Raw genomic sequence first — 6,369 nt, forward strand, 5'->3', positions numbered from 1 at the left:
GTGAGCGCACTCTCTCTGTCTCTCCAGCAAGCACACATGCCCTATAGCAAAAATCTTTCTAAAAAATTTAAAAAGAAAGATGATAGGGATAGGTAAAGATGGAGGTAGAAACAAAAATAGAGTTACTTTAAAAACTTGGTTCACCTAATCAAATCCAAAACCTGTAGGGCAGAATGACAGTCTGAAAATTCAGATGAGAGTTAATGTTGTAGTCTTGAGTCACTGCAGGGCAGTGAACTGGAGTCTCAGATTTTTCTATGACAGTTTTGAGGAAAATTCCTTTCTATATCAGAAACTCAGTCTTTGGTCTTAAGTGTTTTAACTGACTGGATGAGGCATATTATGGAGGATAATCTCTTTACTCAAAGCCTACTAATTTAATTTGCCTTTTTTTTAAAAGAATTATTTTAGGGGCTGGCAGATGGCGTAGTGGTTAAGGTGCTGGACTCCCACGTGGCTGATCATAGTTTAAGTCCTGGACCTGGAAGCTTGCTTTCTTACTCTTCTTTCTCTCTCTCTCTCTCTCTCTCTCTCTCTCTCTCTCTCTCATCAAATTGAATAACAATAATAAATAAATAAAATGGAATGATTTTTTTAAAAAATATATTATTTTATTTAACTTTATTTATTTATTTTACATTTGACCAGAGGGAGATAAAGTGAGAGAGAAAGGGAAAACAAGAAAGCAAGCTCCCAGGTCCAGGACTCAGACATGTGGCAGTCCAGCACCCTTACCGACCACACCACCTGCTGACCCCATAATTTGCTTTTTTTAAAAAAAAAGAGAAATTTTTGCTATGGGGCCTGTGTGCTTGCCGGAGATAGACAAAAAGACTGAAAGCAAAAAATGACCCCCCAGGGAAGATGGCCATGCTGCATTTCCCTCTTCTCCATTTTCCTCTTGGGACTCTGGGCATGCATGCACATGCTCCTGGTGTGACTTTCAAGCCACCAAGTCTGGGACCTGAACTATGGTTAATTATGTGGGAGTCCTGCAATGTTACCATTATGCCATTTGCCAGTCTCTAAATGTTAATTGCATCTTTAAAATACCTTCACTGTAATATCTAGACCAGTGTTTGACCAAACAGCTGGGCGCCATAGCCTCGCCACGTTGACACATAAAATTAATCATCATATACACTAACATATGTCCTGCAAAGTTTGAACTGCCCTCCTCTCTACTAAACCAGCAGTTGGGTTTCCCTCCTCTTGGCCATCAGAAGATTTTCAAAATGCATTTTTCCACCCAAGAATTCAACAATTCAGGAGAAGAAATTCCTTATCCGATAGTGTTTTGGCGCAGATTAAAGGAAAGGGAAGAGGATACAAATAGATCTAAAGAGTCTATGTTGGGGTGACAGTGACATAGCAATATGATGCATTGCTACATGAGGTTCACCCAGATGGCAAGGTTCTAGATTCACATCCAGATACTTCCTTGAGGACTCCAGGCACGTGTGAGCCCATGACCCAGGGCTGGCTGAGGCTGGGGGTGAATGGATAAGGTGCTCGGTTGGAATGCTTTATCTCTGCTCCTTTTTGTCTCTCTTATTCAGGGAAGAAATAAGCTTAAAGAAAAGAAAAATAGCCAAGTCTAGAAAAGCATTAGGAAAAGAAAAAGACCATGTCTCCATTTTGTCTTTTACCACACTGGGAGTTCTTAGAAGATGAGAAACGGACCTCATTTTTCTTTCTCCAGATGCAGCCTGTTGCCTGGCTAAAAAGCCTTTCTCTAAACATGTGTTGATCCATTGCATTATGTTGAGTGGAGTGGCTCATTTTATTTCTTCTTCTTTCTTTTAATCAAGATCCAATTGGGGGAACCAGCAGTTAGCGTAATGGCTATGTCGCTGGACTCCCACATAGTCGACCACAGTTCGTGTCCCGGACTCGGTGGCTTAAAACTCACTCCAGGCGCGTGTGCGTGCGTGCCCAAGATCCCAAGAGGAGAATGGAGGAGAAGGGATTGCCAAGAGGAGAATGGAGGAGAAGGGATTGCGGCGTGACCATCCCCCCTGGGGGGTGATTTCTCGCTTTCTGTCTCTATGTCTCTCTCTGTCTGTCTGGCGAGCGCACGCGCCCTACAATGAAAATCTCTCAAAAAAAAAAAAAAAAAAAAAAAAGATCCAATTGGGAGTCTCGGGACTCCCCTGACCTCTGCCTAGTCACAGGCTAGCACGGACGGACTCTGGAAGCCTGGAAACAGATGAAATGACCAATCGTTGGGGGTGTTTCCACGTGATCTCTACCATGGATTTGTCCAGCGGTGGTGAGAACAAATCAGCTGACGGGTGGAGCCAGTGCGTTTTGTATACTGCAAGGTGTCCGGGATCAGAATCCATCTCCTTGGAAAATCAGTTCTTCGTGTGTGTGGTGTCTGAGCATCTTTCTGGGTTTGAGGGGTGGGGTGGGGTGATGCATCAACTAAGGGTGCAAGAATATGACCTACAATAGTAGTTTGTGATTTGGCAAAAAAACAGAACAAACAAACAAACAAACAAAAACGCAGGGCTCTTGGTAAATCTGAATTTCCTAGAGACAGGGAGTATGTACTTTGTAAGTTCCATGCAATATTTGGGACAGGCTTATACTTAAAAATATATGTTTGTATGAAATTCTAATTTAATTGGATATCCTGTACTGGATCTGGTAACCCTAAGTAGAGAAAACAGGAAAGTCCCCCCACCCCCCCAAGCTGTTGTCGGCCCTTGTAATTGTTAAACCATCTGGACAAAGCAGGAGTGCCTGATGCCTTAGTGCATTTCTTTCGGCAAGAGAGCCTCGAACTGTCGCCATCCCCATCAAACCCCTACCTGCACAGACCGAGTAAGCGGCGAAGGGGGCGCAGCCCAGCCTGCACCTGGCGGCGGCTCCAGGGCAGCCAAACTCCTCTGCGGGACCGGCACGCCCGCCCCTCTGACCCTCGGAGAAAGGGTCCTACACCCGTAGCTGCCAGGAATTCGTCGGAAACCGGATAGCAGAGGGTCCACTGAGTTTATCAAGAAGAAAGTGAGCTGCGAGCAGTTTGCAGGGAAAGCGCAGTACGCGAACCAGGTGCAAAGACAAAAAAGGGGACTGACTGTATTCCGAGCAGTTTAAAACACAGGAAGTAAATCCCCTTTTGACTTCTGGGAGGAAAAGGCAAATTAATCCTTCCATCTCTACCCAAGTCTAAGTGAGAATGCCCACAGGACGACAACCTAGAATTCTCTTTAACAAAGACCATGATGTAGATTGACTTTCGGAAACTACACGTGGTGATGACACCCTACCGCCTCTTCAACCCCCGCCGCTAAAAAGAACAGAAAAAAAAAAAGAAAAAAACCCGCCTGCCGAAACCCGGGATTGAACCAGGGACCTTTAGATCTTCAGTCTAACGCTCTCCCAACTGAGCTATTTCGGCTACTGTTAGGCTTTTTTTCACATAATTACACTGAAGTATTGTTTGTGCCATGGCTTAAAAAAATTATACAAATTTGGCCAGAAGTATGTATTTTTCAAACATGAGAGTTAAGGCAAAGCCCTTGTTTATAAGCTCGAAGTGATAGATCGCTTCTTTGCTTTCAGGTTTATTTTTTAAAACTGCCTTGTGATCTTTTTTTTTTTTTTCATAAAAAAAGAGTTTTTTTGCATGATGGTTAGTTAGATCTACTTATACTTTTTTATCTACGCACAGTATTTGTATGTCTATAACTGCACTCCATTTCATCAACCCCTAATGATATTGACATTCTTTTCTCCCCCCTAGATTTATTTCTTCTTCCTTTCTTTAAAGACAGGGTCTCACTCTCACGATCCTCTTGCCTCAGCCTCCGGCTGAGACCATAGGCAGATGCCACCACCTGGGCACATTTTATCTTTTTTATTTCCAGAGAATGAGACCCTCAACAGGTCCTTAGCAGGGTCTTCATACTGTGATGCTCACCCAGCCCTAAAGTCAGCCAGGTCAGTGTTCCTCACAGGTACACCAGGTGTTCTCAGGTAGATTTGGACGCCACCCTGAACCTTACTGGACAGCTTCCAGGATCTCTCAGTGCCACCGCTGCCTGCACTGCAGTGACTGAGCCCCAGCTCTTTTTTAGACAAGGTCTCAGTGATTTGCCCAAGTCAGCCTGGAGCTAGAGCCAGTCTTCTCAGTCACCAAGATTACAGGTGTGCTGCACCAGGGCCCTCAGACTGGACTTCAGCCAAACCCAGTCATGCACTACTACAGCTAGGCCTATACTTCATGATTAAAAACAATGCTATGATGGGGACCAGCAGATAGTGTAATGGCTATGTCTCTGGACTCCCATGTAGTTGACTGTGGTTCAAGTCCTGGACCCAGTGGCTTAAACTCATGCCAGGTGAATGTGCATGCATTGTTCTTTCTGGCATGTGCATGTGCCCTATACCAATAAACTTCTCCAAAATAATAATAACAATACTGTGATGAATATTCTTATATATACACATACATTGTTCTTGTGTGAAGGCAGATTTTGTAAGGTTGAAATTTGTATTTTTACAGATACACATGAAGCTGACTCCAGAACTATATGGAAGAGGACAGTAAGGCTAATTATAAAAGCTTCAATGTTACCTATGTTACCTGTGCATGAAGTATACGTAGTCATTGTATTTGTATTTGTTAAAAGCATTTTTTTTTTAATTTTGCTAGGAACCAGCAGTTGGTGCAATGGCTATGTTGCTGGAGTCCCATGTAGTCAACCCCGGTTTGAGTCCCAGACCCAGTGGCTTAAACTCATGCTGGGCATGTGTGAGTGCGTGCCCAAGATCCCGAGAGGAGAATAGAGGAGAAGGGATTGCGGTGTGGCCATCCCCTCTGCGGGGGGGGGGAGGGGGGGGGCGGGTAACTTCTCACTTTCTGTCTCTCTCTGTCTTTCTGGTGAGTACACGTGCCCTATAGCAAAAACCTATAGTGCAGGTACACTCACTGGAGAGAAAGAGAGGGAGAAAGGGAGAATGAGAACGCACTCCCCAGGGTGAATGATCATGCCACAGTCCTCGCTCCTCCCTTCTTCCAGGTTGCTGGGCATGCACGCACGTGCACCTAGAGCCCGATGTGTCTTTCCAGTCACTGAGTCCAGGACTTGACTGAACTCGGTCATGTAGGATCCAGCCACTCCAACCACCAAGCCTCCTGGCTGGATCCAAAGTGCTGACTTGCTAAACCTGGTGTTAAAAATGATCTATATTCCTACGTATCATCTTGGTATTTTTCTTAATATTTATTTATAACTATTTGTTATTATTATTATTATTTTAATTTGACCAGAGAGAGACAGAGAGAGAGAGAAAGGGAGAAAGCAAGCTGCCAGGTCCAGGACTTGAGCCATAGTCGGTCGGTCCTGTGGAAATCCAGTGCCTTTAAACACCATATCACCTACTGGCCCCGATCTTGACATTTTTAAAAATTCCAAATATATGTCATCAAAAAGTGGAATTGGCTGGTACCAGCAGTTAGCGTAATGGCTATGTCGCTGGACTCCCATGTGGTTGACCACGGTTTGCGTCCCGGACCCGGTCGCTTAAAACTCACGCCGGGTGCGGGTGTGTGGGTGGCCAGCAGCTGGTCACTGAGTCCAGGACTTGACTGGACTCGGTCATGTAGGATCCAGCCACTCCAACCACCAAGCCTCCTGGCTGGATCCAAAGTGCTGACTTGCTAAACCTGGTGTTAAAAATGATCTATATTCCTACGTATCATCTTGGTATTTTTCTTAATATTTATTTATAACTATTTGTTATTATTATTATTATTTTAATTTGACCAGAGAGAGACAGAGAGAGAGAGAAAGGGAGAAAGCAAGCTGCCAGGTCCAGGACTTGAGCCATAGTCGGTCGGTCCTGTGGAAATCCAGTGCCTTTAAACACCATATCACCTACTGGCCCCGATCTTGACATTTTTAAAAATTCCAAATATATGTCATCAAAAAGTGGAATTGGCTGGTACCAGCAGTTAGCGTAATGGCTATGTCGCTGGACTCCCATGTGGTTGACCACGGTTTGCGTCCCGGACCCGGTCGCTTAAAACTCACGCCGGGTGCGTGTGTGTGCGTGCCCAAGATCCTGAGAGGAGAATGAAGAAGGGATTGCAGTGTGGCCATCCCCTCTGGGGGGTGATTTCTCGCTTTCTGTCTCTCTGTCTCTCTGCCTATCTGGCGAGTGCACGTGCCCTGTAGCAAAAACTCTCCAATAGAAGAGGAAAAAAGAAGTGGAATTGGCTCAGGCCTTCTTCAAACTCTGAAGAGCAAGCTTCAATTTAATAATATCCCTAATACGCTGGTTTTATTCTACCTCCCATTCTATAATTTTACATCTCTTGCATTTATTCACTTACAAATATTTTAAATCAATTTCACA

General features: G+C 44.5%; 1 non-coding gene across 1 annotated transcript; it reads right to left on the reverse strand.

Moving 5' to 3' along the window:
* Positions 1-3,333: 3,333 nt before the first annotated feature.
* Positions 3,334-3,406, reverse strand: TRNAF-GAA (transfer RNA phenylalanine (anticodon GAA)). The gene has a single exon. It is a non-coding gene; the product is annotated as a tRNA-Phe (tRNA).
* Between the last annotated feature and the right edge of the window lie 2,963 nt (positions 3,407-6,369).

This window comes from Tupaia chinensis, unplaced genomic scaffold (genome assembly GCF_000334495.1).
Source record: "Tupaia chinensis unplaced genomic scaffold, TupChi_1.0 Scaffold000213_1, whole genome shotgun sequence".
Taxonomy (NCBI): domain Eukaryota; kingdom Metazoa; phylum Chordata; class Mammalia; order Scandentia; family Tupaiidae; genus Tupaia; species Tupaia belangeri.